General features: G+C 35.4%; 1 protein-coding gene across 11 annotated transcripts in view; it reads right to left on the bottom strand.

The window, feature by feature from the left end:
* LOC106504458 (uncharacterized) overlaps positions 1 to 12,062 on the bottom strand; it is a 1,793,907-nt gene that overhangs the window by 1,508,307 nt on the left and 273,538 nt on the right. For 2 of the 11 annotated variants that reach the window (XR_014810746.1, XM_084969049.1), the window contains one exon: positions 8,903 to 8,959. The exons of the other annotated variants lie outside the window; for them this stretch is intronic. The gene's annotated coding sequence lies outside the window, so the exon portion shown is untranslated. The remainder of the gene's footprint in view (positions 1 to 8,902; positions 8,960 to 12,062) is intronic. 11 annotated transcript variants of the gene reach the window in all.

The following is a 12,062-nucleotide window of genomic DNA, read 5'->3' on the forward strand; positions in this document are numbered from 1 at the left end:
CCCCACCCATCAGTCAGTACTGAGAAGCCCCAGGGCAAACAATAATCCAGGTGGGATCATAGCCCTACCATTCAGTAAACAGGCTAAATGAGACCCCCAGGAACAGAGCTGCCTCTAATCTCATCCAGATTAAGCGCCACCCACCAGAGGGATTGTAATCAGCTCCACCTACCAGGGGGTAGGCATCAGTCCCTCCCATCAGGAAGCCTACAGCAAGCCCCCTTACCAACTTCAGCCACAAGGGGGGCAGACACCAGAAGTAAGAGAGGATACAACTCTATTACCTGTAAAAAGATCACCACACCAAAAACCTATAAAAATGAAAAGACAGAGAACTATAACTCAGATGAGGGAGAAAAAAAAAAAAAAAAACAGCAGAGTGATCAAGAGATTCTCAGCCTCCAGAAAAAAGACTTTAGACTGATGATGCTAAAGATGATGCAAGACATTGGAAATAAACTGGAGGCAAAGATGGATAATTTACAGGAAACACTGAGCAAAGAGATGCAAGATATAGAACTTAAACAAGAAGAGATGCAAAATACAATAACGGAAATAAAAAATTCACTACAAGCAGCTAACAGCAGAATATAGGAGGCAGAAGAACAAATAAGCGAGGTGGAGGACAGATGAGTGGAAATTAGGGATGCACAAGAGAAAAGAGAAAAAAGATTGAAAAGAAATGAAGAGAGTCTCAGAGAACTCTGAGACAATGTGAAACACACCAACATCCGTATTATAGGTGTGTCAGAAGGAGAAGAGACAGAAAAAATATTCCAAGAGATAATAGCCAAAAACTTCCCTAACATGGGAAAGGGACCACTCACTCAAATCCAGGAAGCACAACGAATAAAATAAACCCAAGGACGAATACACCAAGACACATACTAATCAAACTGACCAAAATTAAAGACAAAGAGGAAATCTTGAAAGCAGCCAGGGAAAAGAAACAAATAACATACAAGGGAACCCCGATAAGGTTACTGGCAGATTTTTCAGCAGAAACTCTGCAAGCCAAAAGGGAGTGGTATGATATACTTAATGTGATGAAAGGAAAAACCTCCAACCAAAATTACTCTACCCAGCAAGGCTCTCATTCAGATTTGAAGGAGAAAATAAAATCTTCACAGATAAGCAAAAGCTGAAAGAATTCAGCAACACTAAACCAGCCTTACAGCAAATACTAAAGGAACTTCTATAGGCAGAAAAGAACAAGAGAAGAAGGAAAGAAAAAAGAGCAACAAAAACAAATCCAAAGCAATTAATACAATGGCAATAAGAACATACATATCAATAATTACCTTAAATGTGAATGGACTGAACGCCACAACCAAAAGACACAGACTGGCTGAATGGATACAAAAACAAGACCCATATATATGCTGTCTTCAAGAGACCCACTTCACTGCTAGGGACACATTCAAATTGAAAGTGAGAGGATGGAGGAAAATATTTCATGCAAACAGGGATCAAAAGAAAGGTGGAGTAGCCATACTCATATCAGACAAAAGAGACGTTAAAATGAAGAATATTTTAAGGGACAAAGAAGGACATTACATAATGATCAAAGGATCAATTCACTAAGAAGATATAACAATTTTAAATATCTACACACCCAACATAGGTTCACCACAACATATAAGGCAACTGCTAACCACCTTAAAAAGAGAAATTGAAAATATCACAATCATAGTTGTGGACGTTACCACCCCACTTACAGCAATGGACATATAAACCAAACAGAAAATCAACAAGGAAACACAGGCCCTGAATGAAGCATTAAACCAGGTGGACCTAATAGATATTTATAGGACATTCCATCCAAAAGCAACAGAATACACATTCTTCTCAAGTGCAATCTCTAAGATTGATCACATCCTGGGCTACAAGTCCAACCTTAGTAACTTTAAGAAAATTGAAATCATATGAAGCATCTTTTCCCACCACAAAGCTATATGACTAGAAATCAACAACAAGAAAAAAACTGCAAAAAACACAAACACGTGGAGACTAAACAACATGCTACTAAACAACCAATGGATCACTGAAGAAATCAAAGAAGAAATTAAAAAACACCTAGAAACAAATGACAACAAAGATACGACATTCCAAAACCTATGGGATGCAGAAAAAGCCATACCAACAGGAAAGATTATAGCAATACAAGCCCACCTCAGGAAACAAGAAAAGCTCAAATAAACAAGCTAACTTTAATCTAAAGCAGATTGCAAGAGGACAGACAAGACCTAAAGTTAGTAGAAGGAAAGAAATCATAATGATCAGAGCAGAAATCAATGAAATAGAAACAAAGAAAATCATAGAAAAGATCAATGAAATGAAAAGCTGGTTCTTTGAAAAGATCAACAAAATTGATAAAACCCTAGCCAGACTTATCAAGCAAAAAATAGAGAGGACTCAAATCAATAAAATTAGAAATGAAAAAGGAGAAGTAACAACAGACATCACAGAATTACAAAGGATCATAAGAGACTAACATACGCAATTATACACCAATAAAATGGAAAACCTACAGTAAATGTAGAAATTCTTAGAAAAGTACAATCTTCCAAGACTAAACCCAGATAGAATAGAAAAGAAGAATGGACCCATCACAAGAACTGAAATTAAAACTGTGATTAAAAAACTTCCAACAAACAAAAGTCCAGGACCAGATGGCTTCACAGGCGAATTCTATCAAACATTTAGTGAAGAGCTAATACCTATCCTTCTGAAACTATTTCAAGAAATTACAGAGGAAGGGATACTCCCAAACTCATTCTATGAGGCCGCCATCACCCTAATACCAAAACCAGGCAAAGATACCACAAAAAAAAGAAAACTACAGGCCAATTTCACTGTTGAATATAGATGCAAAAATCCTCAACAAAATACTAGCAAACTGCATCCAACAATACATTAAAAGGACTGCACATGGTGATCAAGTGGGATTTATCCCAGGGATGCAAGGGTTCTTCAATATCTGCATTTCAATCAGTGTGATACACCACACTAACAAACTGAAGAATAAAAACTATATGATCCTCTAAATAGATGAGGAAAAATCCTTTGACAAAATCCAACACGCATTTCTAATAAAAACCCTTCCGATAGTGGGCATAGTGGGAACCTACCTCAACATGATAAAGGCCATATATGACAAACCCACAGCAAACATCATTCTCAATGGTGAAAAGCTGAAAGAATTCCCACTGAGATCAGGAACAAGACAAGGATGTCTGCTCTTGCCACTAATCTTCAACGTAGTTTTGGAAGTCCTACCCACAACAATCAGAGAAGTAAAAGAGATAAAAGGAATCCAAATTGGAAAGGAAGAAGTAAAACTATCACTCTTTGCAGATGACATGATGCTATACCTAGAGAATCCTAAAGACTCTACCAGAAAACTGTTAGAGCTCATCCACAAATTTGGCAAAGTTGCAGGATACAAAATCAATATACAAAAATCGACAGCATTTCTATACACTAACAATGAAAGAGTAGAAAAAGAAATTAGGGAAGCTATCCTGTTTACCATCGCATCCAAAAGAATCAAATACCTTAGAGTAAACCTCCCTAAAGAGACAAAAAGACCTGTACTCTGAAAACTATAAGACACTGATGAAAGGAATTCAAAGATGACACAAATAAAAGGAAAGATGTACCATGCTTGTGGATTGGAAGAGTTAATATCATCAAAATGACTATACTACCTAAGGCAATCTACAGATTCAATGCAATCCCTATCAAATGACCAAGGACATTTTTCACAGAACTTGAACAAAATATTTTAAAGTTTGTTTGGAAGCCAAAAGACCCAGAATAGCCAAAGACATCCTGAAAAAGAAAAACGGAGCTGGAGGAATCAGGCTCCCAGACTTCAGACTAAACTACAAAGCAACAATCATGAAAACTGTATGGTATTGGCACAAAGACAGACATGTAGATCAGTGGAACAGGATAGAAAGCCCAGAATTCAACCCACGCACCTACAGCCAACTCATCTATGACAAAGGAGGCAAGGATATACAATGGAGAAAGGACAGCTTGTTCAGTAAGTGGTGCTGGGAAAACTGGACAGCCACATGGAAAAGGATGAAATTAGAACACTCCCTAACACCATACACAAAAATAAACTCAAAATGGATTAAGTACCTAGATATAAGACCAGACACTATCAAACTCTTAGAGGAAAACATAGGCCAAACACTCTCTGAAATAAACAAAAGCAACATCTTCTCAGATCCACCTCTTAGAGTATTGACAATAAAAACAAAAATAAACAAATGGACCTAATCAAACTGAAAAGTTTCTGCACAGCAAAGGAAACCCTAAACAACACAAAAAGACAACCCAGAGAGTGGGAGATTATCTTTGCAAATAAAGTGACTGACAAGGGATTAATCTCCAAAATTTATAAACACCTTCCGCTGCTCCATACCAAAAGAACAACCCCATCAAAAAATGGGCAGAAGATCTAAACAGACAGTTCTCCAAAGAAGACATGCAGATGGCCGAGAAACACATGAAAAGATGTTCAGCGTCACTCATTGTTAGAGAAATGCAAATCAAAACCACTCTGAGGTACCACCTTACACCAGCCAGAATGGCCATCATTAAAAAGTCTACAGACAATAAGTGCTGGAGAGGGTGTGGAGAAAAAGGAACCCTAGTACACTGAGGGTGGGATTGTACATTGGTGCAACCACTGTGGAAAACAGTATGGAGGTTCCTCAGAAAACTAGAAATGAAACTACCCTTTGATCCAGCAATCCCACTCCTGGGCATCTATCCAGAGAAAACCACAACTCACAAAGACACATGTACTCCAATGTTCACTGCAGGACTATTTGCAATAGCCAAGACATGGAAACAACCTAAATGTCCATTGACAGAGGAGTGGATCCAGAAGATGTGGTACATATACACAATGGAATATTACCCAGCCATTAAAAAGAATGAAATACCGGCATTTTTAGTAACGTGGATGGACCTAGAAATCATCATGCTAAGTGAAGTCAGTCATACAATGAGACAGCAACACCAAATGCTTTCACTGACATGTGGAATCTGAGAAAAGGACAGACTGAACTTCTTTGCAGAACAGATGATGACTCACAGACACTGAAAAACTTATGGTCTCTGGAGGAGACAGTTTGGGGATTGGGGGGATGTGCTTGGGCTGTGGGATGGAAATCCTGTGAAATCAGATTGTTATGATCATTATACAACTACAGATGTGATCAAGTCATTTGAGTAACAAAAAAAAAGACAAAAAAAATAAAAAATAATTACTTTTATGTAATCATCTGTTTGTAGGTCAGAATCTCTTTGAAACTTACATTAATTTATAAGATAGATCTTAATTTAATCATCCTATATTAAGAGCAACTTATTCCTTCATCAAGTCAAGATTTTTATGCCTTTATTTGAATTAATTATTTAGGAAGTGGATGTGGAATCTGAGAAATCTCTTCTGTTGTCGTCATACACAGATAGTGTTCTTAGTCTTGAGTAACCTCTCAACATTAATTTGATATATTTCATATGAGAATAATAATTATTATTTTTAATAATTATTAATAACCATATTATTAATAATTATGTTTGTAGATAGTATAGACACAGAGATGATGATAGATAGATGTTAGATAGTCTGCTAATTTAGACACATTTAATAAATATGAATGATTGTGATGATCATGTGCAGAATTCATGATTTCAGAAAACTATTAAACAACACTCAATCCAGAGTAGAAACATGCAAATACTAAAATGATACTGACATCATTATGGCCTATATGTCTACTTTACTTGAGAGACAACCAATAATTTTCAAATATCCGCTAAAAGAAAATAATTGAGTTCATTTGATAGCTGCTTTAACACAAAATAATTTAAAAATACAATCTAAAATAATGAATCTGAACTTTTAGGAAATAAGAATTATTTGACCCATGTAAGTACATTAGTTTATAAAAGTGATTCAAAATATGTTCCTAGATTTTCAGCCCTCATTCATGTAATTGGAATACTCATAATAAAAAGCCTCTGGCAGAAAAACTTTAACAATTCTTTCTTGATGAAGATTTAATAATTTGTAAAAGCAATGGTTAGATTACAACTGCCTAAATAAATAAATGCCATCAAGAACACAGGCTCTCCATACAATCTGCATTACATTAACACCTCCATTTTTTTATCATTAACTCTTCACTAAGAACTCATTGTGAACATGGCATTGGCATTACTCTGGTTGTTACACATGTTATAAATTGGTTTTTCTCAGGATTAGGTGGGAGTTAGCATGTTAACCACAGGCAAATCCAACAAGAGGTGTGTCTTTTGGCCTTTCAGTATTGTTAAACAAAGCTGAGGATATTTAGATTCCATCTACAGTTTTCTGAAACTACTGATTTGTCCAAATTTTGAATTTAGAGAAAAGCACATAAACTCTTTTCAGAATTATGAGGATCTATGAGAGCTCTAGTATAGAAATAGACATTTCTTTATCAAGATATGTTTACTATGGGTCTTACATTACTGCCTAAATCTGAGGCAATAAAATAATCTAAATTTAGAAATCCTAACGCTATTTATGTATTTATCTTATAGTGCTATTTTTTAAATCTGTGATAATAATGGATTACCTTTCATGCTTTACAAGTATTCATTGTCATTTCATTTGTGAAACTCAGTATTGAATTTAAACATAGAAATCATATGAAATCCAAATATACACTTCTGTAATAGAACTACAGTGAATATTCTAGTACGATTGTTTCACAAATGTACTGTGCAAAAATTATCTAATGTAAAAGCTTCTGTATACATTTAGTGCAGCATTCACAAAGTGGGATCAGCTATGGTAACAAGAATTTCTGTAGAGTGACTGACAAAAATGAATCCAAAGGAATACTTGATGATATACATAAAATGATCAATCTAAACAAACAGATAGGTAACATTCTGTTGCATATTTTTACATCTATATTAATCAATGATATTGGTCTATAGTTTTTTTTGTAGTGTCTTTGTCTGGTTTTGGTATCAAGCTGATGGTGGCCATATAGTTTGAGTTTGGGAGTATTCCTTCCTCTGCATTGTTTTGGAAGAGTTTAAGAAGGATAGGTGTTATATCTTCTCTAACTGTTTGATAGAATTCAGCTATGAAGACTTCTGGTCTTTGACTTTTGTATTTTGGAAGTTTTTAAAATCACAGTTTCAATTTCAGAACTTGGTCTATTCATATTTTCTATTTCTTCCAGTTTCAGCCTTGGAAGTTTGTACCTTTTAAGAAGCTGTCAATTTCTTCTAGGTTGTCCATTTTATTGGCACTGAGTTGTGTGTATTAGCAAACTGAATTCAATAATACATTGTAAGGATGATATACCATGATCAAGTGGGAATTATCTCAGGGATGTAAGGATTTTTCAATATCCACAAAGCAAACAATGTAATAGACCACATTAACAAACAGAAGAATAAAAACCATATGATCATCTCAATAGATGCATAAACAGCTTCTGACAAAATTCAGTACCCACTTATAGTAAAAATTCTCTAGATAAAGCCGTTTATGACAAACCCATAGTCAATGTAATACTCAACAGAGGAAAGCTAAACTCTGAAAAAAACACAAGGATGCTCACTCTCACCACTTTTGTTTGATAAAGTATTGGAAGTCCTCATCATAGAAAGCAGACAAATAAGAGAAATAAAAGGTGTCCAAATTGGAAGAGAAGAGGTTAAATTACTACATAGATCAAGTCAATTTATTCAATACTCTATGATAGCCTATATGGGGGAAAAATATGAAAAAGAATAGGTATATATGTATACATATGGCTGATTCACTTTGCTGTACACCTGAAACTAACACAACATTATGAGTCACCTATACACCAATAAAATTTATTAAAAAACAAAAAATAAAATAAAAACCAAATTGGGTTATTTAAATAATAGTGCAATTGTTTGAATTATCTTTTGGCCAGGATACAACTCTTTTAAAGTATAAAGGATTTTACTTGAAAATATATACACCTGCATTTATTTTTTTATTTTATTTACTTTTTGCTTTTTAGGGCCACACCCATGGCATATGGAGGTTCCCAACCTAAGGGTTGAATCGGAGCTGTAGCCGCTGGCCTATGCCACAGCCACAGCAACTAGGGATCCAAACCCTGTCTGCGACCTATACCACAGCTCACGGCAATGCTGGATCCTTAACCTACTGAGTGAGGCCAGGGGTCGAACCCGCAACCTCATGGTTACTATTCGGATTCATTTCTGCTATACAACACCAGGAACTCCCACACCTGCTTTTCATGTGACGTTTTCTTTCTTTGCCATTCATTTAGTTAATCATGTTTGTAAAACAATTATGTTCAACAAAAATGGATATCCTCAATTTATTTTTGAAAAATATAAGGGATATAGTCTCATACTCAGTAGTAACAATGAAATATATATATATATATATATATATGTGGTTATCATACTCCTACAGTGATACAATTGCTCAATTGTTGAATAATTGTGTTCAACAAAAATGGATATCCTCAATTTATTTTTGAAAAATATAAGGGATATAGTCTCATACTCAATAGTAACAACGAAATATGTATATATTGGTTATCATACTCCTACAGTGATACAATTGCTATGTTTTCTAGGGGAAGTCTGGAGAGAAAGCATAATTCTATAGAAAGATTCATTTGATAAGAAAACTTTTAACAAGAGTCCAACATTATCAGAGAAAAATAAATAAATAAAAAACATTTGAAATTACACAGACATCCTATACTGCATTTACCATGACACCAGTTACAAAAATCCAAGAGGGTTTAAATCCCACCTCTGGTAATGTTACATATGATGTGTATAAAATGTATTCTCAAACCTTGAATTGAAAATTTATTTCTCTTCAATTCTTCTCATGGGCTGAGAATACCAAAGCCTGCAGAAAAAAAAAATATATATGATCTGGACAATAATAAATGTTCTAGATTCATTGATATGTCTATCCCTACATTTTGCATTCCAAGGCTCCTTTCTAACCTTGTGTTTCCAAAGAGAATAGACTTTTGCCAAAGCAAAACTAGTAGCTGAAGGCAATCAAATAAGTAAGTTCATTGTAATTACAAAGGATCTATTTCCAGTTTGCAGTTCACTAAGCTCTATAGCTATGTCTGTACCCCATTCAACCACCAACTATCACACTTCTGTTCCCAAGATATACAACAGAGAGCTCTCTGCTTCTGAGCAGACTTTCCAGAAAGCTGGCAGAGGTCTCTCAGAGATTTTTCAGTAGGGCTGGAATCAACTAAGTACAGACAAGGGTAAGGAACAGCAAGAGACTTTGTACTCCTAACATAGTGCTGGGCTCTTAGTAGATAGAAGATATTCTAAAAACGCTAAATTAAGTTATCAAAACCATTCCCATTTCTCATACATTCTATAATCAGAGTCACTGGTTGAGAAGTTTTTCAGTTCTCTTTCTCTTTTAATAATCCTCAAGAAGAATTTCAAAATGAATGACAGAGAAAAAATATACATATATATCTACAATTGAGTTAATTAACATTTGGGGAATATTACTACCAGATCCAATTTATAGGATAATTTATTATATTGCAAAGTGCTTTTATATAGCTGGTATGCATAATCACCCATATTCTTTTTGAATGTTGAACTTGTGTTTTGAAACTCATGTTGGCATTTCCTTTTCCCTAACATAAAACAACCGACTCTAAATCTTTCAGGAAATCTTCTTGAAGACAACAAAGCCACAAAACATAACCATCTTAAAACAGAGTTGCACTACTAGAGGAACAATCCCTTTAGTGGAAGGAGTGCATAAGATAAAACTTGTAATTTCCCCTTTAATTACCTCCATTAGCTATAGAAAAATAAGGAGAAAGAAAGTTTGCAGCTGCATAATCCTCAACTTGAAATTTGCCTTGGGTTTGAAGAATCTAGAGCAATAGAAAGAGTTAACGTCTACTAAATACATACTATGAAAAGAGAACAATGCTTCATAGCTTATACATTACAAATTCAATAATTCTATTAGTACTGTGAGGTAGGTGGTATTTAACCCCAATTTACCAATGATGAAATTTATGCTCAAATAAGTTAGGTAACTTATTCAATATTACACCCTTAGTAAAAAAGAGGGCCCTGTCGGACTCAGTAGCAGTTCTTGCCAGGGAAGAAGACTGCCTCAAAAGAAAGAAGCAGCTGCTTGAGCTTATTTTGGCTTCCAGGACTTATGGAAGGAGAAGCCTAAGTTCTTCTTCAGTACTCTGTCCAAGCAAAACATTGAGGAAGAATTTTTTTTCCTTATCTAATGCAAACCTATTAATTAAGAAGAGAAAAGAGAGTAAGGACTTTTTATGAAAGAGAGAAGCCAGACAAAGCAAAAGGGAAAAACACATAGTTCCTAAACCTCAAGACATCTGCCAAGTAAATATAAAGAAGAGCATGAAGACTCCTGTCCTCTCTGAAGGACTTCATCAATCAAAGAGAAAATGTAGCCCAAAGCCTTAGGGCTTCAAAAGGGAATTCAAGATGAACCTGTTTCCCCACTTTTCATATTCTTCAAGTGATCAATAAATTAGTGATTAAAATATCTAGGACACTAAAATAGAAATCAAGTGGTTTCAGAAATCAAAGCTATTAGGTTGAACCATGTGAAAATGCCAGTTCTGTAGATCAAAAATGGTTGAATAATAAAAATTTCATATGATTAATTTATTACTAAAATTGTTAACCCCAATTCAAACAGAGGAGGAGATTCAAACAAAGGAGATCATATTTGTTCAAACATACAAATAACTCTATATCACTATAAGTTACAGATTTGGACCCCCAAATCTCTCTGATAAGTCTTTTGCAGGTGGATCACCCCCAAACTACAGTCATCCAGAGATCTGAATTATTATTCAAGAAACAGTCTTTACCATGCCAGCAATTTGACATGCTGCAAAGCAAAACACATGTGAACAAAGTTTTACATACCCCATGCCATGGGCAGTTTTTCAGGCTAATCTAGCTAATTTGTGCTTAACTATTCTCGCAGCTGTGGCAAAGCTTTAGTTAGGACCTCAGTATAATTTACATTCAGCCAATAATTATGAGAAAGAACAGATTTCATTTTTAAAGGGCAGGCCTTCGAGGCTTTAGCATAACTAAGCCTGAATTAACATGTTTGCAATAAGAGATGAAGCAAGCTGCTCACTGCACTGGCCAATTCCAGTGTACAAGCAACCCCCTTAGGTTTTTTACCACATGGTTGCAAGGCCTATTCTCCATAGCAAAGACAGAATCTATCCTGTTGGTTCCCATACAGCAAGAGGCTGAAACAGCATTTAAATCTTATTCTTGGAGCCAAGGGGGAAATACAAGGCTTCTAATTTCAGAAGTGTTGGAATCAAATTCAGCTGATATCACTTTCATGCTTAGAAGAGCAAAGAGGCAGACAAGCCCAAGAGGAGACAATCATGACAAACAAGAACTCTGGATCTCTAAAGTGGAAATCCATTGCCAAGCCCCCACTGTCTAACAATATATAGTGTTGTATACTCCTGGAAAAATCCAAGTTTTCAACAGATGGGCAGAGTACATTTAAAATGGAGAATTTCTTTTCGGTTTTCCCTCTGTGTTTAGAATTTAGGGAGTGCACTTAGTGTGCTAGACACTATCCTGGACATTAGGTCCAGATACCAGATATTGGAGGACTGAGCAGAGAGAAAACAAAGAAATATTTAAGAACCACATCATAAGAGTATGTAGGCAGGTGTTCGGTGGACAGCAAGCACAATATAGAAATACTTTAGGTAACAGATCTCAAGCGTATGGAGTCCAGTCAATTAAGGTACCTTTCAAGTGAATTTAAAAGGGTTGCATTTAAAGGTTTTCCTTTCTCCTTGAAGGGATATGCCCCTAGTGTTTTCCTATACCTTCCTTCCTTCCTCCTCCTCTTAAACTTTTTTCCTTTCAGCTTATAGGAGGACTGGACTCTTGAAAATACTTCTGTTAAGATGTAGGTACTCACATAG

The sequence above is a fragment of the Sus scrofa genome, chromosome 7 (assembly GCF_054392235.1).
Source record: "Sus scrofa isolate SSC_HxYL_T2T_F1_AM1 chromosome 7, Sscrofa_HxYL_maternal_Yorkshire_Landrace_v2.0, whole genome shotgun sequence".
Classification (NCBI taxonomy): domain Eukaryota; kingdom Metazoa; phylum Chordata; class Mammalia; order Artiodactyla; family Suidae; genus Sus; species Sus scrofa.